General features: G+C 39.6%; 1 long non-coding RNA gene across 1 annotated transcript in view; it reads left to right on the top strand.

Moving 5' to 3' along the window:
- Nucleotides 1-3,638, top strand: part of LOC102022516 — a 24,203-nt gene extending 20,565 nt beyond the window's left edge. The window contains exon 3 of the long non-coding RNA XR_261169.2: nucleotides 3,547-3,638. This is a non-coding gene — a long non-coding RNA (uncharacterized LOC102022516). The remainder of the gene's footprint in view (nucleotides 1-3,546) is intronic.
- The last annotated feature ends 20,061 nt before the right edge of the window (nucleotides 3,639-23,699 follow it).

Below are 23,699 nucleotides of genomic sequence, written 5' to 3'. Positions count from 1 at the left end.
GGAACTGAACTCACGACCTTGCGCTTGCCAGGCAGGCGCTTTTTGCCGCTGAGCTAAATCCCCAGCCCCTTCATTTTCTATTTCAAAAGTTTTTATTTTATTTTCTGTGTTGATCCTTGTAAGTTGTTGCAGTACCTAACTTTATCAGTAGTATCAAGGCCTCTCTAGGCAAAGTTTGTTCTTCAGGATGTTTTCTGTGTGTAGGAGGTTCTTGGTTTTGAAATTGAAATATTTTTAAAAATCATGACAACAGGGATATACTTTTATAAAAGGTATAAATTGATTAATAAAGAGAACTAACAAAGTAGAAAAAGATTCTAGTAATGTAAGAAAATTGTATTTAATACAGATATCATAGGAAAATGAAGCTATGAAGAAAATGTACTAAATAACTAGATATTTAATTAGAAATATGATTATATTAGATTCTTACTTTGTAACTTACCATGAAATAATTTTCAGTAGTTGTAGTGGATTGACAACTGATGGTCAATTTATAACCTCCAGCTGAACTGAGTAAGCATGGTGCTTGGTGTGGATGGCCCACCTGGGGATTGTTGCCAGCAGCATAAAAAGCAGAGCTGGAGAAGAAGAAGTAAGGCTGTTGGGAGCTGAGAAAGGCTGTTGGGAGCTGAGAAAGGCTGTTGGGAGCTGGTAGAAGCTGTAAGGAGCTGTTGGTTCTTTTGGAGGAGCTCGTCATGCTGGCTTTCCTGATGAACTTGGCTGCTTTCATCCTCTGAGGAGCTCGGGACCTTGTTGGCACTGAGAATGGCTTTGGTTCACTTTGGGGGAGGTTTGGTCCTTACTTTGAACATTGCTTCCTGGCTCCAGAGGGGAAGATTGTGCACTGCCAGCCTCTTTGAGAAGTTTGCTGCTTTGGCTTCCCTGGTGGGAACTCAGCCATCTTGATCATTGGAGGAGCTTGGGACATCACTGTTGCTGAGGATGGCTGTGGTACCTTTCAGGGGAGCTGTGGTTCTTACTTTGCACATCGCTTCCTGGTTCCAGTGCAGATCCCTCAGTCTGCTACCTCAGATCCTTCATCCCATTGGCAGAGACTTACTAGATTCCACCATTGACCTTTAGGCCTTCCCAACGCAGATCCATGAAATGAGCCTGCATAAGATATTGTTATGGGCTCTAGGCCTTCAGTTGAACTTGTGGGAGGCACTGTTACAAGCTCTAGGTCTTCAGCTGGACTCATGCAGGACATTTCCATGGCATCCAGGCCCTTGGCTAGTTTCCTTGGTCTTAGTGTGTGGACAGATTTCCTGCACTTTTTTGTATATCATTCTCTGGGTGACTATTATAAATAATCTTATGAAATATGTATCCTGTATTATATTGTTCCCCTTGCAAAATATTCTCCAAACCAACACAGTAGTTTAAATATTTAATATGAGAAATAAAATAATTTAAAAAATAGAAACACATAAGTGAATGCATAATATAATCTAGTAACAAAGTCAGAAACCAAAGGGAAGAATTTATATGTTTACATATATAAAAATTAAAAATATACATAACAATCATTATGAACTATATTTCAAAATATGAAAATGAGATGTATAGTAATTTATGTAACAAAAGTTATAAAGCTGGCCTACAGTATGTGCCAATAATAAATATTTGTCAAATGCAATGACTGCATGAATATACAAATCAATAAATAAAAATTGAAATCATTCCTATAAAAAATGGAGACAGTGAATCCCCTGTGGAATCTTAGACCAAGAACATAAATAGGAAATTCACATAAGAGAGATACAAATGGTCCTGTGTAAAAATTCAATTTTGTTAGTATAAAACACATCTAATTAAAGTGAGTTTTCATTTTTTCAGTAAACTGGGAAGAGTTAAAAATAATTGTAATAATTTAATTCCACAGATTCACACATTCATATACCCCAGATAGTTATGCTAGTGGCACATTTTTTTGAGACAGTCATTTAGAAATTTACATTAAAAGTCTCATTTTGCTTTTGGAATTTTATAAGGAAAAAATAGGAAGACTACAAAATGACTTATTTATGAGGACATTTATTGCAGCATCTTTAAAATTGAAGAGAGAGAAAGGAGGGAAAACATTAAACTTCTAATGTTTCTGAAGAGTGTTTATTAATGTGAGAAAATACTCCCAGTCTCCATGTGGGTAGCAAAGCAAATTGAAATGGTAGGTATGGTTGATACTAATAATAACCTCTGACTTCTGTGGCATGCATCACTTGGCCTTAGCCAAAAGGCTGATAAGCAGTTTTTGTGGTTTACTCTCTGTCAAGCATCATACTTAATATTTCATGTGCAATGTCTCTATAAGTAATGGAGTGAGTGCCAGTCATGTACAAATATTGCAGATGAGAAAGCTGAGATTTAGTGATCTTAGATGTATAGCTCTGTTTCTTTTTCAGAACTCATTTAATCTTTGTATTTCAAATTTCTTTATGCATCCATATTGTGTAGAAAAAGTTATAAAACAACATTTAAAATATTTTTATGATTGAAATAATTGACAATTTTTATTCTTTTTTCTTTATAATTTTATTAAAACCCCAAGTTAACAAAAATGCAGGCTCTAAGCTACTTTTTTGCTCTCTCTCGCACATATCATACACTCCATCTTTCATATCTGCTTTATTTAATGTGTTCTTCAGAGGGAATTCATGTCCATAACGGTGGCCCTGGTATAAGATTGTAAATCACTAAGGATCTGATCTCTTATTCATAGACATAAAGCCTGCACTAATAATTCCACATACCATAGTGGCCAAATGGGTGGAGCCACAGTGTTGCATTCCAATCCTCTCTTGAACTTATCATGCATTTCACCTTAGTAAGTCAATTAATCTGAGAAAATTGAAGAGAAAGAAAATAGCTACCATGGTAATTTGCTGTAGAAACTGAGTACCTCAATATTTATTAAGAAAGTGACTGGTCCCATTAAATACTACATAGAATCAACTACTATTTTTATTATTAGACTTATTAAATATTTAAAGTACATTATTGTAGAAAGGTTTTGAACAAATGGAATTCTTTCAGGTATGCTTCTGATTTTACTGTAATAGAAGTGACTGGGCCAGACAATTCTATTCAATCGAATTTTCATAATGGTATTATTTACCAGACACTCTGATATGTAAGAAATTGTGAATTCTGACAAATGAAGAAATTAATAAAGATTGGGGCTCAGTGAAAGAGATTTGAGGTTCTATTAAACTTTGGGAAGTTAAGCCCCTGACTTCAGAGGTTTTCTGTGGGAGGGGAACCTGAAAATCAAGGCTATGGATTAATTATGCTCCCCAGGTGTGAGCAGCACCTTTTCAGACACACCAAGGGAACTGTGCAAATGGACTATTTATTTGATTGGCTTTCCAGGGCAGCAACAAATGCTTAACTTTTGCAGCATGATTTAAGAATGATAAGTGGAACCTACCAACAATGCCATTTTGCTTGATTAAACCATAATTGCTTTTATATCACTGATATCAAACTGTGCATAATTAGAGTCAATTTTAATTCATCACAAATAGTGCACTTTGTTTTCAGATGGCTCAATAATGTCCTACAGAAGCAACACCTTTCTGTCTTGGAATAGAAGCTCACTGTATAGATTAAGGGAGACCTGCGTTTTCTGATGGCCGAGGTATGGTTCACAGGTGTTGGTGGACTTAGCTCATTTATGTCCCAACATACAGCTAGCTTGATGTGTGCCTGTTAACCATGTTGCAAACTCACCTAAGTAATGAACTTTGTACATGTTGTAGAGAAAATAATGACAATACTCTATTCTAGTGCACACACAATGTTGAATATTCACAGTACAATTAACAATAAAAAAGAAACTCTTCTAATTTTTAAGATGCTAATGAATATTTAAAATTCAGGGTAACAGAAGCAAGTTAACAATAGACTAAAGGCTATTCTGAATGTCTGTAGTACACTCATGATTCAATATCTGAAGGTTTTTATGTAATGGCTCATTCTGTAGCTGTGACACATATAAGGAATGTAGGGATTACTCTTGTAAAGTGAAGCTCTTTGTGACAAAACAATCTCTCGAAAACTTCTAAAATACTTCCAGCATGATCTCCCTCTCAAGCCTAATAATAGTCTGGGGATGCCTGATGTTTTCTATTGATGAGATATATGTATCTGTTTACTAATCTGTAAAATATTTCACTTCCGCTTTTATAGGTTTTTACTATATACCAGACACCATTTGAATGCTGTATAGTCACTGACTCAGTCCTCACACAAACCCTGTGAAGTAGGTAAATTATTGTCTTCATTTTACAGACGAGGAAACAGAGGGGTAGATGACTTGTTGAGGTCAAATCCTAAGAAGTAACACAGCAGAATCTGAACTCAGTAAGTGCAGGTTTCAAAGGATGAGACTTAATGTACTTGTATTGCAGGATTGTTGAGAGGATTAGATAAAATATCCCTAGACTCAGTAGGGGTCCTGTGAACTGGACTTTCTTCTACTGCCATCCATGTTTCTGCTTGATGACTCTTCTGTACATTGTGTGCAGAACAGCTTCCTAGCATTGACTTCCTTTTCGCTTTTCTTGCCCTGGGTCACATCACCAACTGTGGGGACTTTGATGTCAAACACAGACCCTCAGGAGCCATTTTTCTACAGATACTGTGCCTCGATAGGTTTTTACAGATGGCAAACTTTGCCCATCCTATTAGATTGTTAACCAAAGTTCTATTTTCTGATTGCCCTTATTAAGTCACTTTAAACCTTTCATAAATAAGGTAGGTGAAAATAAAATACATCAGCTCAATTAATGTTCCAACCTGACTTTGTAGCAGCAATTATTACTCCCATTTCATAGTCAGTGAAAGGGAGGACAAGAAAAATTAGGGAGTGATGTTTACAGAGGGAGCTAGGATTCAAACCCAGGAATGTCTCTCTTAATGCCTGCGATGGTCTGAACATGAGTATTGTCCCCCAGAGGTCTACATGAAAGGCTTAGTCCTATGGCACAATGGTGGGAGGTGAAGTGGATTATTGTGGGAGGTCCTCAGGTCACTGGGGTGGGACTCAACCTACCCCCCTCTGACTCCAGGCTCCGATGTGCTTTTGCTCTGACATGGCTCCTGCCAGGATGTGCTATCCTTGCCAAAGGCCTGCACCATTGGGGCTGGCTGCTCTTTGGTTTGAACCTTCCTTTGTAAGTAGCCTGTGTCAAGTATTTTCTTGTAGTATGAGCCTGACTAATACAGTGTTCCTACTATCTTCTCCCTCTGCATTAGACTACTTTCATATGGGGTCTGAAATGAGCACACTTCCTGTGCACTGTCCAGCTAATCAGAGAGGACAAAGAACCCTGAGAGAGGGAGTGAGCAGCAGAAATCACAAGAGGATAGGCAAGCACCTCAGGTAATGGGGCACAGGAGCAGGATGTAGGCTTGGGCCTGAGCAATGGCTTAGGAACTTTTCCAGCAAGGAGCAAGACCTGGACATTCCTTGATAGCTATCACATGAAGCAAAAATTTTCCCAAAAAAGACATAGGGTAGTGCACAATAATTAGTAATTTAGGTATATAGTTAGGGCAGAGAACTATTTCAGAAGTAATCAGGAACTCAGGGGATTAGTTGCACAGGACTGGGAGATGTTCCTGGCATTTGGTAGGTCAAAAATGTCCCTTGTCTTTTTTTTTTCTTTTTGAGACAGGACCTCACTGTACAATTCAGGCTGGCCTTGAGCTCACTTTGTAGCTCAGGCTGATCTTGAACTCACAACGATCCTCCTGCCTCAGCCTCCTGAGTGCTGGGCTTGCAGGCATGCACCTTGTCTTGTGGCTTACCCATTTCTTGAATGTTTTCAGGACTGCCATGTAGATGCGAATATAGATGGATAGAAGGAAGGAGTTCTGGTGTGCTTTTACAAAGTAGAGTACTACAGGCAACAATACCATACTGTACATTTCAAAAAGCCAGAAGATAGGATTTTGACTGGAATCAATCACTGATATTAAAATCTTCACCAATTTTGAATTTATGCTAATATTGGTTAGCTATGTTAGGAAAATAAACATGTGTACACACACATAGAACTGCATACACCTCAAAGTGTGCACCTATGACTTATATTCCATAGCAGTTGCCATAGTATTTTAAAGGACATGACATAAGTGCAGTGCCATGAGGGGCTCATCTCCCTGCCAAACCATCCCAGCTAAGCACACAGTCATGTCTCCCTTATTGTACATATGCAGCCCCAAGACATATATCACCACCATCCCTTCTTTTCCAGCTAAATTGTCCTCAGCCTTCTTATAATACAGAAATTTGAAATCCATTGCAGTGATCATGCTGTTGCTCTTGCTGCTCATGCCAATGGTATGTGATCCTTTGGAGAAGAGTTGCCAGGCTCTCTTCTTGGTATTTACCTATAGTTCTTCATTTTCCCTTGTAATAATGCCAAGAGTCGGGGACTATTATTTATTACCTTTAAGCCTCTTTTCCCTCTTTCCACTTCCCATGGAATCACAAAGCTGCTAAGTTGCAGCGTGAGAGTTCAAGGGCCTGCCCAGGGAATACTGGCTTTCACATTTAGTCTCATGCATGCCCTTGGAACTGTGCCCTGTGGGTATCTGTGCTTGGTGAGTATCCTCTCATCCATTACTAAAGCAGGTGTGAAAGTGTCTGCGGAGGCAGACGACTTCTATTTTTAGGTAATCTACCAGTCCTAAAACAAAAGCACCCACAGGGATTGACCTTTGGAACTTCCTTCCAAGAAAATCAGGACTTCATTCAGCAACATTAAAGCTGTCCTGTTGGCACATCCGGCTCAATTATCAAAATCTTTCAATTGGCGGTTTACTTATCACTGTTAGTTGTTAACAGACAACCTAGGATTACACAACATTTGAAGATACCTTCTAACATGAACTACAAAGTCCAAGCTAACGGTCTAGAAAAAGGCAGTGTAAGTATAAGAGAAACTATTAGAAAAACTACAACTGATAACAACTCTGGGGAGATTAAAGACAATGAATTCATAAAAGAAGAACAAGATGCTAAGCCACAAAGAGGAAGAAATAAAGGAAAGAAGTAAGAAAAAGTAAAGAAGGAGTAAGAAATATAGTGAGGAAAGAAGATCCCTTAGAATTTAAAATATGACAATAAAGATGTTAAACTTCAAGAAAAGGAAGATAAAGATGACATTTCTAGAAAAAACAAAAGGTACTAAAAGATAGCAAATATTAAATAGGCAAGAAAAGATGAGAAAGTTAGGCCATATGTTCAGAAAGTATGGTATTCAATTAACAGAATTTCATAACCAGAGAACAGAAAAATGACCTGGAGAAAGTTGTCAAAGTAATTTCCTGGAACTGAGAAATGTATTTCAAAATTGGTTAGGCCCATTGAGTACCCAGCATAATGAGGATGCTTTTCAGATAGAAAAGATGATAAATTCTTCTAGAGATTTGAAACACACCACATAGAAAAGATTAAAGACTGGCAAGATACTAACTTTCTTAAAGGAAATTACAGAGGCTAGACATTGATATAATGATTTCTGCAAAATTTTATGCCCAGATGAGCTGTTACCTTAAGTATAAGGAGGGGCAAAAAAGTCATGTCTTAGTTACTTTTCTCATTGCTGAGACAAAATGCCCAACACCCAAAGTTAAAGAGACAAAAATATTTAGCTCACAGTTTGTGAAGGTTTCAGTCCATGATCAGCTGGCTCCAAGGCAGGGTGGCGTGGCAGAGGGGCAACTGTTCAAGGAGGGGGAAGATACAAAAGCAGCAAGAGCAGAAAGGGGGAAGAGCAAGCCTCTTTCCCTCCCTTATATTCTATGTAGGCTACCTGCCCTAGGGTGGGTGTAGCACTCACACCACCAATCCCAGCACTAGACAATGAACCAATCACAAACTCCAGATTCAGCTATCTCCAAAATGCCTGCCCCCTAAGACTGCATGAAGATTTGGTGAGACATTTGGACACAAACAATAACAAGCCATGTGCAGACCTTCAGGGCCTACAGAGTTTACCTCTTGTCTATCATTTTTTTCTCAGGCAAATACTGGAAACTTGTTTACTTTCCCAACTATGAGGGTGAAAAGTAGAGAAGTCTCCCAGGTAATGTAGCTGGGGATAGCAGAAGCATAGATGGCTTAGACAGGAACCTTCCTAGACTGCACAAATATTTTCAATAAGGATCCAAGACAGAAAATTAGAATTACAGATCAGCTGACAGTTTTGACCCTGTGGAAAACTGAATTGAGAAGCATTTTATAGAGCTGTTGGATGGTAGTGGAAATACTTGGAGATTTAAATCAAATAGGAAATGAGGTAATTACTGCCCAGAAAAAAGTGAATAAGGAAGGAATATAATGAAAATACCTTACTTGACTTCTGGGTCTACTCTATTTAATCATAAAAGCAAAAGAACTTAATATGAGCTCAACTAAAAATGTGATTCAATACACTTCTATTGAGAGGATAGCCGAGAAAAACGTGGGTTGACAATTGTTAAATCTAGATTTCAATAGGACTCAGTAGATTCTAACAGAAACTCACAATGTAATGGCAAATGGCTCCCCAGCCAGTACACTTGAGTTTCTTAGTTGCAGGTAACAGATCTTGTTGCAGTTCTGGTTGCTTCTGTCTCTTACAAATGGCTGGTCACTGTGATGCACACGGTAAGAACCAGTCACAGACAGCCAAGTACTCTGCCTTTGTGCATCCCCTTGCAGACCCCATAATTTGAGGAACAATTGATTCTTAGTCAGTGCCCATCTGACCTTAGATAAATCTGTCTCCAAATCCTGGGTGTCACTTTGGTGTTTCTGTTTGCTGTTACAATACAGATGACATAAGCATTGTTCTTAAAGAATATGAAGGTGGGAACCAAAGGAAATAGTCATAGTAACTAAAGTTGCTACTTTTGGGTAAGAAAATAGCACTGAGGGGAGTTGGGTAGTAGGAGACTCTCATTTTCCACTCTGATTCCTTTAACCTTTTTTTTTTAATTTTAAAGAGAATAAAAAATAATTTAAAAAAAACCATTAGAAACCATTAGAAACAACAGAATTTCACTAAACAAGATGATAGGAATTCAACAATGGTTGTTGCATATTGTGGTCTTAAAAGTAGTTGTTCAGATTACCAGACATACTTTGACTCCTTTAGTACTATTTGTTTTTTAAGATTATGTTCCTATTTAATTGACAGAAAAGTAGAACTTAAATATAAAAAGGATATGATAACTCCAAATACATAGAAAAATACTACGGTAGGAAAATTAATAGAAATGCCATCTACATGAATGCTGAAATTATAGCAACGGTGGCAGTGTGCATGTCTGTGGCACGGGCTGAGCACCCTGGGTGCTGAGAGACAGTGCGCTAGTACTCTCCCACACTTCCATGTCTCCTTTCAGCTTTTGTTCTGAACAATCTGTTTAAGAGTGTTTACATGGAACAAGCTTGGAAGATAGAGCTAGCATGCCTCCAGGACTAGTTTCCTGACTAATATAATAAATACCATATCTCCCTTTGGGACAAAAGGTAGGAAGAATTGCTACTACTCCCCTTTAAAAACTGTGGTTCCCTGAACTCAGGGTTACTCAGCTGTGATGCAAACCCACTGTGTGTTCTGCATCACCTGTGGGACTTGAGGAGTACAAAAAAATCACTTTGAGTATGACATTCATGCTGGTTACTGAGCTCTGAGTCATAACATTATTTTTCCTTGAGCCAGGAATCTTGTGTCTTCTTCCAGCACCTATGGACCTAGTGTAGGTTCATGTGTTATCTTACAAGTAGACTAAATATCTTAGACACTTCACAGTTCTTGACTGAGAAGCAGACTCTTAGAAAGAGATTTGCATGCACAGAATCAATGGGAAGTGCTCACGGACCAACATTGTTATGGGAAAGAGGAAAAGAAGTGATTGAGGTGAGTGAACTGCCATGTGTGTGTTGCAGTACAATGTCCTCTTAACTCTTTGTGGAACTCAGAAGCCAGAATGGCTTTTCAGAGTTGTCCCTAGCAACCTAATGGGGTTCAGTCCTTTTACTGTTGGACAAATCATTGGGTCCATGCTGATTGCAGGGACAAGTTTAATCTTGGGTAAGTCAACCCTTTTCAACTGAGACAAACCAGGAGACAGACTTTACTGAAACATCTTATTTGCCACGACCCCCAGGAACTGCAAGAAATGGGTATAGGAAAGGAGATTTGGAGTTTCCTTTGCTTCCTTTAATTTTTACTGAGAAAGTTTCCAGTCGTCAAAGTTGGTTTCTGCTTGCTAGGGAGCATCTCTCATGGGCATTTCTACACTGTCTCCCATCACCACTGTAGCTTAGATGCTCAGCTAAAATATTACCTTACTAGCTGAGCCACTGGGGTGGGGGGTGAGGCAGGGAGCTCCTCAGACTCTCTCCCTGGCCCCACCTGGGATAACTTCTTCCTTGTTCATTTGAATAGAAATATTTTTCCAGAACTTGAGTTTACTGAAAAAATGTTTTCCTTCTTAGACTTCCATCTGGACTCTGGACATCTCCTTTTCACTTGCCAGAATCTTGGAGCTATGCTGGCTTTAAGCAGATATTTACCATACCAGTTTTATGGTCTAAGAACTGTGCTAGACCCTTGAGATATAAGTGATGGAGTTGCCCTTCTTCTTGACTCAGTAACAACTAATTCAACTCAGAGATCAGTCAGAAGACATTTCCAAAGGTCCTGCTCTGAGTCAATCTCTTTGAGACTTTGGGAAAGTGTAAGTTAGAGTGTTTTCTGCTGCAAGAAACAAACCTAATGCTGTGGTTTTTGAAAAATAAAAGACCGACTAGGCTAATGATCTAGGATTACCTGGGATGGCTTGGGGTTAGCACTAGAAGTTCTGTTTCCCAGGAAACCCCTGTCCTGGGTCAACCATGATGGTTGGCCACGCTAAACCAGGCATTGTTCCCCCTTCTTAGTGTGAGAGGTACAAGGGCAAGTAACTTGTCTCTCACTTTAAAGGAGATGTCCTTGCATGTTTAGACTACTGGACCATTAAAATCTTTCCAGATGGCCAGGGCCTTGAATCTCTCGGAGGTTTATCTCTTACTTCATGGAATGGGTGTACCTGAAGAAGGTCTCCAGGATACTTGTAGCTTCCTGCTTGTTCAGTCCAGTTGACAGAGTTAGTGGACTAATACAGTGTTCTGGGCAGTGTACACATGGTGGGATGTAGGGCATTCATATAGCTCCTTCTGAAAGTCTTTTCAAACACACACACAAAACTGCCTTCTGTAGTATCCAACTCCTTAACTTATACACTCAACATGGAAGAAGAGATAAGGTGGGATCTAGTCAGTTTTCAGACAACAATAATAGCTATGATATTCCTGCTGCAGCCAAAACTGAGTCAGAAATTATACTTTCCATTAACATACATATTAAATTTGTCATTACTACATAACATCTTTGATTAAAAATATTCATTACTTTAAAAAATAAGAATAAATTTTTATTTCACCATATTTGTGACAGTTAACTAATTGAGTCAACTTGAATAAGAAATGCTCAACTAAATTGGATCAGCACAGTTCTGGTTATGGGTGAGGGGATTTATTGAAGATTTGCTGGCATTTACTGGGTGTGAGTTGCAGCAACCAATGGGCTTGCTGTCTGAATGGTATAAAAGGGAAACAGAGAAGGAAGGCCCACTTCTGTTTCTTCAGGGGAGCTCCAGTCCTCACCTTTACCTTGGACATTGTTTCCTGGCTCCAACCCAGACTCCAGCTTTCATCACAGACCATCCAACCTCCTGATATGGCCTCACATGGAGTCCACAGTAGATCCAGGCCTTCAACTGGACCCTTTGACCTCCAGCACACAGACAGCCCTTTTACACTCTTCCACACCTGGCTCTGTGGCTGGCTTTTGTAAACCAATCTTATAAATTCTCATATATTTATATATCTTTCATTAAATCTATTTCTCTAATGAGCACTGACTGATACATTATTGCAAATACCTCATAAATTATGTTCAGCTGTAGAAAATTTTTAAAGTAGCAATTTTGTTCACCTCAGTCCATTGTGTACATTGTGAGCATGTCAAAGGAGGGGTGCTTACCACTCCAAAGCGCTAAGGGGGCACTTCCTCTCCACATAACCAGGCCCATTTTGCCTGTTGCAGATTGAGCCAGTCACTAAAATGAGTGATTTTGCAAAGAAGTTTATTCACAAAGCATGTGAAGATGCAAGAACAAATATCTAATCCACCTCCCTGAAGAGAGAGTTTGGAGGTATCAGTGGGCTGAGGTGTGGGGACAGGGGATTGGAAGTCAGTCAGTAGTGGGAGGACTGCACATGTATAGCCAAACTTCCATCCGCTCCTATCATTATGACCACAGGTCAGAAGGATTGTCTCTACTTCTAAAATTGGTGATTTTTTAGATCAGCTCAAAGCAAATAAATAACAACAGGTGAAGTCTGTTAAGTTTTGGTTTCGTCCCTTGGTTTCACCAGTATACTGCCATTAGGCAGTGGCATTCTTTGGTCACAACCTTGTGATTCAAATAAAACGATTATGCAGCAGTTATGGTTTATCTGAGACTAAGCTAAAAACCTCTTTGCCTTTTGTTTGCTTCTTAATTGAATTGCACTTTCTTTCATTTGCAGTAGAATGCAAATTCTTTCCAGTGGGTTTCAGTCCAGTTACCCAACCTTGTCTCATGTCGCTTCCTTCATCATTTACTCCATTTTGGCCAAATAACGAGTTTGTTTCCTCAAATAAACATTTTTCCTCTTTACTTCCTGGTCTTGGCAGCTGCTGCTTCCTCAAGGTAGAAGACTTCCTTTCACTGCCTCTTTCTCAGCCTCTGGGTCTCAACTCCACCTCTGAAATGTCACTGCCCCAGAGAGCCCTTCTCTGTCTACCCATATAAAGTGGGTCAACAGCCATCTATTCATCCTCTACAGCAATATACACCTCCACTTCCTGGGCCTCCATAATTGAAATTATGTCTTACATGAGTCCCACTGAACTATAAATTCCATGGGAACAGGGGCTAGTTTTTTGCTTTCCCTTAAACTAAAACCAGAGTCTTGCATACAACTCTATTTATTAGTTTGTTCTGGTTGTTATAACAAAGCACCACAGATCAGATGGCTAAACAACAGACATTCATTTCCTCACAGTTCTGGAGGCTGGATGACTGAGGTGTTAGTAGTTGGTTCCTTCTGAGGCTTATCTCATTGGCTTGTAGATGGCTTCTTTTCCCTGACTCTTCACATGGTCTTCTCTTTGTTACTATCTCAGGTATTTTGTTATAGTATCACGAAGCTGACAGAACTATGAGGGAAGTCTGAAAACTCATTCTGACTTGTGTCTCATACCTAATTACCTCATATAGTTGGCTGCATGTCATGATTCCTTCTGATCCTGAGGTACTTGTGTTAGCCCCAACTTGGGGAGTCTGACTACAAACCAGAAATTATAATTGAAACTAGGAAATCTGAGACTTTAGTAATGGATCATATCAGACCACTGAGTCTAGCTATGCTAGCAATGAAGGAGCACAGAGATGTCCAGTGTCTTGGGCTTTCTAACCCTTGACTAAGTATCCTCCTAGGCCTCCTGCCTTTGTCTGGCATCTGAGATTTCAAAGGGAATCTGTAATGGAGAATACTCAGGAAAATGCCCCCACTTTAGCAGTACTGCCAGGACACTTGTAAAAGAGATAAAATGTACACACATGGGTTCATTTCAAGAAAACGTTTAATTCATCATTTTTAAGATAGCTAATGAATAATCAATGATCTGTAAATAAACTTTAAGTTTAAAAATATACACAGAATACATTTGCAGTATCTTATTATCATTTTGGAATATCTTTGTATCCTGTAACATAGTTTTGATCTCACAATTTTTTGCATCATTTCTGTTGAATAATCCATTAGTTGGAAATTTGAGTTACAGTGGATGGCATGAAATAGAAATGTTACCTCTGCAATTTAAAATCCATTTTCTTTCATCCTAGAAATTTATTTTTAAGGTATCTGCCTTATATCTCAGACTAAGAAAATATATTTTTGACTTGAGAGAGAAATTTGCCACTCACTAGCATAATTGAATTGTAGAATAAATTTCTTTCTATCTTTTCATCTCTAGGAAGGCCTTGTCTGGACTATGAGCTGGCATCACCCATTTTGTGGAGTAGAGATCTGATATATCTGTTGCCAGATGGGACCTTCAGTAAGTCATAGTCCTTGACTGGCTTGAGCACCTTGATCCGTTAAAAACCACAAACACTAACCCTGTTGCAAAATCTGGTCACCTGTTTTCTATTATACTTTACATGCTTCAGGTTTCTAAGCATGGGCCTTTATTTCCAAGTTAGGATTTATTTACTTGTCTCTCATAGCATTTAGCATTTCTCATTGAGATCCCTCCAACCTGATTTTTGGCAATACACTAAAATGCCAGCCCTTACCCTGGGATTAAATGGATCCATTTCTTCTTTGCTATTATGCAGCTTCAAATGACCATGATTTGGGTCTCACTATGTTTCATGTTATGCCAGTCAATACCCTATTCATTGATCTACTTGGTGAGAAAATTTCTAAAAGAGGGTACCTAGGTAGAATGATGGTGAGCTCTCATGGGCCACTGACATCTTGAAAGGAATTCACAGATAGTGACTATTTTATCTAATTTTTTTTTTGTTGCTAGAAGTCAAACCAGACAGCAGGCCAGGCAAGCATTTTATCACTGAGCTGTATGCCCTGCCCTAACAGTGACTATTTTACATCCACTCTACAATGTATTCTTTCTACTTTTAAACCATTGAAATAATGTTTCTATTCCTGTTAATACACTGATATCTAGTTGACAGTTCACATCTACTTTTATTCTGGGACATATTATGGGCTCTTTGTGTGATTTTGGTAGCGTTAGACAGTCCTATTATAACTTTTCTCCTGAAACAAATTGGAAAAAAAAATCCTTGCACTTTCTTGATATACCCATTAAGGTAATGTCTGTTAAGGAGAGAATTGTATTTGGAAAAACATCTGGATAAGCACTTGAGATTGAAGATTTGACACCAGAGGCGGAGATGTCAGCTGGTGGTAGAACTCAGGAAAGATGGCAGACCCGTGTGAATGAGGAGAGGGCTGAGTCTGTGGTTCTTCAGGAATGAAGAGGTGATGAAGAGGAAGACAGAAGGACATGGGCCCTCTCTGTGACTGGGGGTGGGCATATAAACGAAACTTCCGAGACCAGGTTTTGGCAACCATAAATGGTTTCAAATTTCTTTACTGGACCTCTTCTAAAAATCCTAAATACTTAGCATTAAGGCTGTTTTGTATGAGAATGTCTGAGTCTGTGAGTAGGTCAAAACTTTGAATTTCATGCCAAAGTTAAGCTATGATTGTAAGGTGACAGGTGAGGGAAAGCCTGCTGGGAAAAGAGAAACCACTCCAGAGCTTCTTGGACCTAGTGCCTGGGAAAAGTATGGGAATCTCACAAGCCAGAGAACTGCAAGAAACAAGACAGTTATATCTAGCTTTCAAGAGGCATGAAGTCTCCAACTACACATATATCTGGGTTATATTCCTGGGTAGCTTGGATAGTGACTCAGAGGCTTAAGCTTCTGAGAAAGTAGCCTTTGAACCAAGAAGTCAGGAACAAAACCATCTATGGAGGATTTTGGTTGCCAATTGCTTGGTATTAATCAAGGACTCAAGGAAATCACCAGGAGAGGTCCCTGATGACTCACCTCTTCTTTACAGGAGGAAAAATTAGGTTTAGGGCTCTTATTTCTCCTGATAATATACTTCCTTATGGAATATGTGATCCTATGGTGATGAGACAGGGAAAGGACACAGTGAAGTGGAATGCTGGGATACACTGGAAAGGACTTCAAGGCTTAACTGTATAATTGTTATTTCAACTGTGCACTGGAGATCCAAATATTGCATGATACGCTCCATGAGACACAGGTCTTATTGTGATATCTGTAGAGTGAGGGTTGACCCAACAAATTTATTTTACACCTGCCATGTGAAAGGTAAAGTGGAAAGATCTGGGCATAGAGAACAGAGAGGAAAAGAGGCATTCTCTCTGGACAGACAAGACAAATCACCAAGGGGATGAGGGATTTTGGACCGTGAATGACAACTAGTGCAGAGGATTGAATCTTAAGGGAGACTGTGATGGATGAATCCATCAAGGTGGATAGGGACCAGGTCATGGAGAACTTTTGTTCCACATCTATATATCTCAAGTTTAGTGTAGGAAATGGGAGATCATTGTAGTGTTTTGTTGCTGTTTGTTTGTTTTTGAGATAGGGTTTCACTGTAGTTCAAAGTGGCCTTGAACTCACTATGTAGTCCAGGCTGGCCTTCAACTGATGATGATCCTCTTGCCTCAGCCTTCTGAGTGCTGGAATTGTAGGGGGGGTTTTGGTACTGGGAGTTGAACTCAGTTCCTTGCATTTGCCAGGTAGGCACTGTGCCACTGAGCTATATCACTGGTCTGGCACTGTAGGTTTTTCAGCAAGGGAGGACATCATTAGAATTGTACATTACTCTGGCAGCATTATATGGAGAGCTTGGAGAAAGGACTGAATGGAAACATTTGGACCAGTTAGATGACCAAGGCACATTCTAGGTGAAAGAGAAGTCAATGAGAATATCAGAATGAGGATATCCAAACTTCTCTCACCCACAAAAGGAACAAGAACATTGGGAGTACTCTAAGGACCAAATTTTTCAGAACTCAGTCAACTAACCAAGAGTTTGTAGCAATCGAGAGACTACTCAAGAAAACCAGCTTTGTATGGTAGCAGTAGCCACCCACCTCTCTTCACTCTTGTGATAGCTTTGAAGACCAGCAGCAATGATCCCAGCAGCTGGACAGCATCAAGAAGGAGCAGATGGACTTGGAGTGTCTTTAAGGCCCCATTTATAGAGAATGCCATTACCTGACCTGTCTGTCTAGTAGTTCTGTGGAAGACCACACTTGCAGGCTTGTCTTTATTAGACTTGACTCAGAGCCCACTGATCTCCACTTGTTTTGAGTTTTTTGAAAAACAATTAATGGCAATTATTAAATCTCCTAAGTGCCTGAGCTGCTAAAGATAGTTTGGTCAAACAATAGCACAAACAAAAAGTTTAAAAGGAAAATCAGGGGAATGAAATAAGTATGTAAAGAAGTATCTGTCCAGTCAGTAGATAATGATATGCTAACCAAGCAGATATTTCAGCAGCCATAAAGTTACAACAAATATATTCTTTGTAGAATTACATCAGAAAACTCACTGAGTAAGCAAAAAGCAGCAACAAGAACAGCGTGACCACCACCAAATCCTGGGGAGGGAAGAGAATGTGAATTCCAGAATTACCATTTACTGGGGGAGCACCAGGATGGTGGAGTGGTAAGCATCAGAGAAAAAGCCTCTCTGAGAGTTGTCATCCAGATGCTGGAATATGGTAATGTGAGAAAGACAACAAGGAGGGAAGTGGGTCCCCTGGACCCAGGAAGGATCTGAAGCTTGAATTGAAGCCCACAGAGAAATTGAAGAGAGAAATTTTAATGAAGAAAAAGGAGGTAGCTAGCAGTGCCTTCTCCCTGAGACAGGACCCACTGTACAAGAAGAATGGTTCCAATCTGTGAACACACAGTGACTGCTGGCAGCACAGAAGACTCCATGGAGAGATGCAGCAGTGGAGAAGAGCAGTGAATATGAAGAACTGCACTAGCTGGTGGTGAGTTCTGAGGGCTCAGTAATCCCACATGAGAGAGCAACTGGCCAGGGACCATCTTGGGGAGGGGCTAGCTGAGCTCAGAACTCAGAGCAGCTTCTGGCTCCATCTAGTGGATCCCATCTGGGCTCCAGCCCATGGGAGGAGCACTGATGGCTTCAGGCCAAATGAGTCTGGTAAAGTCAGAAGATGCAGGCTTGATGAGGTTATCCACTACCCCACCAGAAAACTCCTGCTGGCTTGCTGGGATAAATCAGTATGGATATGGATTCTGTCTCCACACATTGTCTACCAGTGATAGCGGAGACAGACCTGGAAGTGGACTTTTTTTCTTTCTCTCTCGTTTGTTTATTTTTATTGTTGTTGCTGGGGTTTTGTTTTTGTTTTTTTTCTCCTTCATTGTTTGATCTAATTTTTATATGAGTGTGAATGTGGTTTCTAGCCTCTTTGTGGTTGTGGTTCTGTTCTGTTCTTTGTATCTCTTTCTTCTCTTTCCCTCCAGTCTTCTGCACCAGTTTCCCAAAGTTAGCATGATCCCCCTTTGTCCTCTAGCCTTACTTCTAATCTCTTCCTCTTCTTCCACTTCTCTATTTTCTCCTCAACCTGTTTTAAACTTTACCCCTTGAGGGTCAGACCGGCATAGTAAGGACTGAATACTGCATATAATTTCTGGTTTGTTTTACATTTTGTTCTATAACCACATATCTAGTTCATATGGTTAAAGGTTGCAGATTATTTTTTTTAATTTTTTAAAATTTTTTATTTTAAAGAGTAACAGAAGGATAACATAATAATAGGGGGGCTTACCAAATTATAGATAAAGTGGTAGGAAATTATCAATGGTTATTGTTTTACATATTGTTATCTACAAGACAGTTTCTCTGGAAAACAAATAGACAAATAATAGTGAGTTACAGACAAAAGGGGAGGAGATTATCAATAGTTGTTGTACTATACTTTGGTACCTTCAAAGTGGCTTCTAAAGAAAATAAATAGAGCTATACATGAGTGACCAATTGAATAACTATTGGTCACTATAACTATATCATTAACTATTCTCAATGGTTGTTGTAGGAAACACATAATAATAAACATACATCCATTTGCAACATAGGATAGGAACATTACAAACATTACAAAGTTATGGATAGATTAGTAGGAAGATATCAATGGCTGCTGTAATACATGGTGATATCTTCAAAGTGGTTTCTCAGGAAAACAGAGATATCCAAGAAGGATCTAACAAGTAGTTACAGCCTAAGGGTTGAGAAAAATACCGTATTACCTCCTCATCAGTGACTCCTTTCACTGAGGTATGACGGCTGGAAGGAAGGCCTGGATTGAAAAGAAGGACCGAGAGACTTGCACTTGTGTTTAGCAACAGGCTGTTTTCTCGTTCCTCCATAGTCATGATTACCCGGAGCTCCTCTATGGAGATGATGGTCTTGCCAGAGGGAGAAGGCAGAGTATGCTCTGGGCCCCCTCATTCTTGTTGGACTAACTGGTAGGATGGGTCTGAGCTCTGGGGCCTCTGCTTCAGAGGGCAGACCAATCTCCAGTGATCACCTTTGTATTCAGGGCATGGCCCAGGGGGCCTCTTAAGTCAGTTCCTCTTGAGGTGTCCTGGCTTTTAACAGTGGTAGCAGATGAGTGTTGTTGTCGAGTTCTTCTTGGGGCACTGGGAATCAGATTTAGGGTCTGTTTTTCTTAGTGCTGCAGCAAAAGCAGCTGCTTTTTTTCATTCTCTTTGTTTTCTCTCCTTGGTCTCCTCCTCATCACAGCTATAGAATACTGAGGAGGCAATTCTTACTAACATCTCAAGGGAGCCTACTAGGGCAAAAGCCATTTTTTTGTAGCTTTTTCTCTCCAGCCTCCCATCGCATTGGGACCCCAAAACCAGTTAGTGTCCTCTCCCCAACTGTCAGCACAAGCAGCAGGAATCTTGCTGCAGACCTCTCCAGAGTTCCATGCGCTCCTCCACCACAGCCTGTACTGTCAGGGAAAGAATGGCTTCCAGGGGGTCTCCCCAGGTATTGCTCAAGGTCTTCCTGGTTTACAGCTTCCAAATGGTTCTCGTGACCCCCGTCCACTAGACTTCTGACCCTTCAGGCTTAGGCTGTATTCTTATGTTCTCTGAGTCCTTTTTTAGAAGCTGCTTCTCCGCTGACTCTGGATCTTTCTGGTTCTCAACCGCAGGGGCAAGAGTGACCCATTGTGTATCATGTATTCCCAGGGGTTTCTCCATGTCGGAATGATTCATGCACATCTATGGGCAGGTCTCTGCAGCCAGTATGTGGTGGGCCAATTGTGCCATTGCTTCTCTGCCATGATAGTTCTCAATTGCATGGCAGTGGCTGGCCTGAGGGCAGGTGCGTGCCAGCAGGAGCCGCCATGCAGCTTCCCGGGCACTCCTGTATGCCTGCGAGGCTGGGGGCCTGCCTGAAGGCCAGCGCTCCTCACAGCATGGCTTCCTGGGTGCCAGGCCGGGGGCCCTCCTCCTGGGTGCCTGCAAGGCTGGGTCTTGGCCCCTATTTTTTATTTTAAAAATAAAAAACTAACAAAACAACAACAATGGAGACAAAAGTTGCAAATTAATGGTTAGCTCAGTTTGTCACTTTCTAGGCTGTATTTGATGCTATTATCATTGCTGATGGTACCACTATAGCCAAAAGTGACATAATTATTCTAAACTGCTGTTCTTCTTGGTATTCCAAGACTCAGATTGACTAAGGATCGCAGAAAATACTGGAGAACAGTGCCAAACAGCCAGGGTCTGAGCCAAGCAGGCAGCAACTTCTCATTCCCAAAAATAGAAGAGGTAGGATCTTGCAACAGACTCAAAACCCAAAAATCCAACTACACTTGGAAGATACCTCAGAGAAGTAGTAATTTCCTAAGGGTTCTAAGTACTAGCAATAAAGCAACCCACCATAGTCAATTTATAAGCAGTCTCCCCAGGAATTAAACTATAAAAAGAAAAGAAAATGAGAAGACACTTAAACAAGATGCAAACCCAGACATCCAGCTCACCAAAGGAAAAATTCAAGGGGCAATAAAGTGAGACAATCTGAAAACCACCCACCTGGTCTCTCTGAAGTGGTAACAATAAAGCAACTGAGTGAAGCTTTAGAAAAAAATCAAATCAGAAATAATTTTTCTTATAACCGCAGATGGTGTCCCCAAGGAAAAGCATGCGTAGTGATAGAAAGTGCAGAAGAAATGGACAGATTCTTAGATACATATGAATTACCAAAATTAAATAAAGAAGATATAAAATTCCTAATAAAACCAATACCAATCAATGAAATGAAAATGTAATTAAAAACTTGCCAACAAAGAAAAGCCCAAGCCCTGACAGATTCATTGCTGAATTCTACAAAAAATTTAGAGAAGACCTAACATGACTACTTCTCAAATGCTTTAATGAAATTAAAAGGGAATTGCTATTCCCAACTCCTGTAAGCAAGCACTGATACCAAAACTGGAGAAGAACCCAACTAAGAAAGAGAGTTACAGGCCAATCTCCATAATGAACATAAATGCAAAAATAATAAGGTACTGGCAAAGAGAATGCAACAAATCATCAAGAATATTATACACCATTACCAAGTAGGATTCATCCCAGGGATGCAGGGGTGGTTTAACATTTGTAAAACAATAAATGTAATACACCATATTAACAGAGCCAAGGACAAAAATCAGGATCATCTCAATAGATGCAGAAAAAAAAACTTTTTACAAAGTCCAGCATCCATTCATGATAAAAACCCTACAGAATATTGGCATAGATGGACTTTATCTTAACCTGATAAAAGCCATCTATGACAAACCAAGAGCCAACATCATGCTAAAAGGACAAAAACTGAAAGCTTATTCTTTAAAATCAGAAACAAGACAAAGATGCCACTGTTTCCACTCTTATTCAACATAGTTCTGGAGATTTTAGACAGAGCAACTAGAAAAGAGAAAGAAATAAGAGGAATAAGGATAGGAAAGGAAGAAGTGAAATTATCATTATTTGTGGATGACATGATACTCTACATAGAAGACCCCCCAAACTCTACTAAAACACTGCTAGATTTAATAAGCAAATTCAGCAGCATAGTCAACACTCAAAAATCAGTAGCATTCCTGTACACAGATAACAAACTCACTGAGAGAGAAATTAGGGAAACCTCACACTTCATAATAGCAGCCCCCCAAATGAAATACTTAAGAATCAATCTAACCAAGTAAGTAAAAGATCTATACATTGAAAATCACAATACTCTGAAAAAAGTGATCAAAGAGATTGATTTTAGAAAATGGAAAGATATTCCTTGCTCATGGATAGAAAGAACAAACATTGTGAAAATGGCCATACTTTTTAAACTGTTATACAGATTTAATGCTATTCTGATCAAAATTGCACAGCATATCTCACCAAAGTAGAGAAAACAGTCCTAAAATTCATTTTCAATGAGAAGAGACCTAGAATAGCAAAGGAAATTCTGGGAAACAAAGGCAAGTGTTATGATTTGTGTCTAGAGGCACCCCTCAAAGCCTAAAGCAGTCATGGGGTGGGCATCTAGAGTTTATGATTGATTTATGGTCCAATACTAGGATTATGGGTGCGAGTGCTACACCTGCCCTGGGGTGGGCAGCCTGCATACAATATAAGGGGCAGAAAGAAGCTTGGCCTTTGCCACTCATCCCTTTTTGCTCTTGTGGCTTTTGCTGTTTTCTGCTGCCATGAACTGTTTGTTACCCTGTGCCATGTGTCACTCTTCCTTGGAGCCAGCTGAGTATGGACTGAAACCTCCACACACTGTGAGCTAAATAAACCTTTCTTTTCTTAACTTTGGGTGTCAGGTATTTTGTCTCAGCAATGAGAGGAAAGTAACCTAGACAGCAAGGAAAGGGCATCACAATCCCTGATTTGAAATTATACTGTAAAATTACTGTGATAAAACAGCATGGTACTGACAAAAAAAAAATAACAGCCCCTAAGATCAGTGGAACAGATTAGAAGATGCAGAAAAATTCCAGCCATACTTAGCCACCTTATCTTTGACAAAGGTGGCAAACACATTCACTGGAAGAAAGACAGACTCTTTAATAAATGGTGCTTGAAAAACTGGCTTTGCCCGTGCTGAAGATTAAAATTGGACCCATATCTTTCACTATGCACTGAACTAAATTTGAAATGGATCAAAGATCTAAATATTAAAACAAGCATTACATCTGCTGGAAGATAGAATAGGTAAAAATCTTGAAGACATTGGGGTAGGTAAAGATTTTATGAATTAAACCTTGATTGCACAGAAACTATCACAAGGAATCAAGAACTGGGATCTCATCTTATTGAAAAGCTTTTGCACAGCAAGAGAAACCACCAACAGAGTGAAGAGACAACCCACAATGTGGGAAAAATTTTTTCCGGCTGTTACTTAGTCAAAGGATTACTACTGAGAAAATATAAAGAACTAAAAAAAGAAAAATCAGACTTCCCAAATTTAAAGACTCAATCCAAAAATGAGCATGTGAGATGAATACACACTTCTTGTGTAAAGAAACACAAACAGCAGATACACCATTGGTCATTTGAGAGATACAAATTAAAACACTAAGATTCCATCTCATCCCAGAAAGAATGGCTATTATCAAGAAATCAAACAATAACAAATGCTGGATGGACTGTGAAGAAAAAGGATCCCTTTTCCACTATTGGTTGGAGTGTAGACTGGTACAACCACTGTGGAAATCAGTATGGGGATTCCTCAAAATCTAGGAGTATAGGTCCCATTTGACCCAGGTATTCCCCATCAGGGTATCTTTCCAGAAGAATTAAAAACACTGTTCCACAGCAATATATGTGAAATCATCAGAGGGAGTGATCCTGAAGAAGAACATAGTATAGCAGTGTCTTTGATTGTGACACAGTTGCCTACAGTCAGTAGAATCTCATGATCTGAAGTATTATTGGCTAATA

This window comes from Chinchilla lanigera, unplaced genomic scaffold, assembly GCF_000276665.1.
Source record: "Chinchilla lanigera isolate Chin_1 unplaced genomic scaffold, ChiLan1.0 scaffold00024, whole genome shotgun sequence".
In the NCBI taxonomy this organism is placed as follows: Eukaryota; Metazoa; Chordata; class Mammalia; order Rodentia; family Chinchillidae; genus Chinchilla; species Chinchilla lanigera.
Note: the sequence above shows the minus strand (reverse complement) of the source record. Positions and strands in the feature narration are given on the sequence as shown.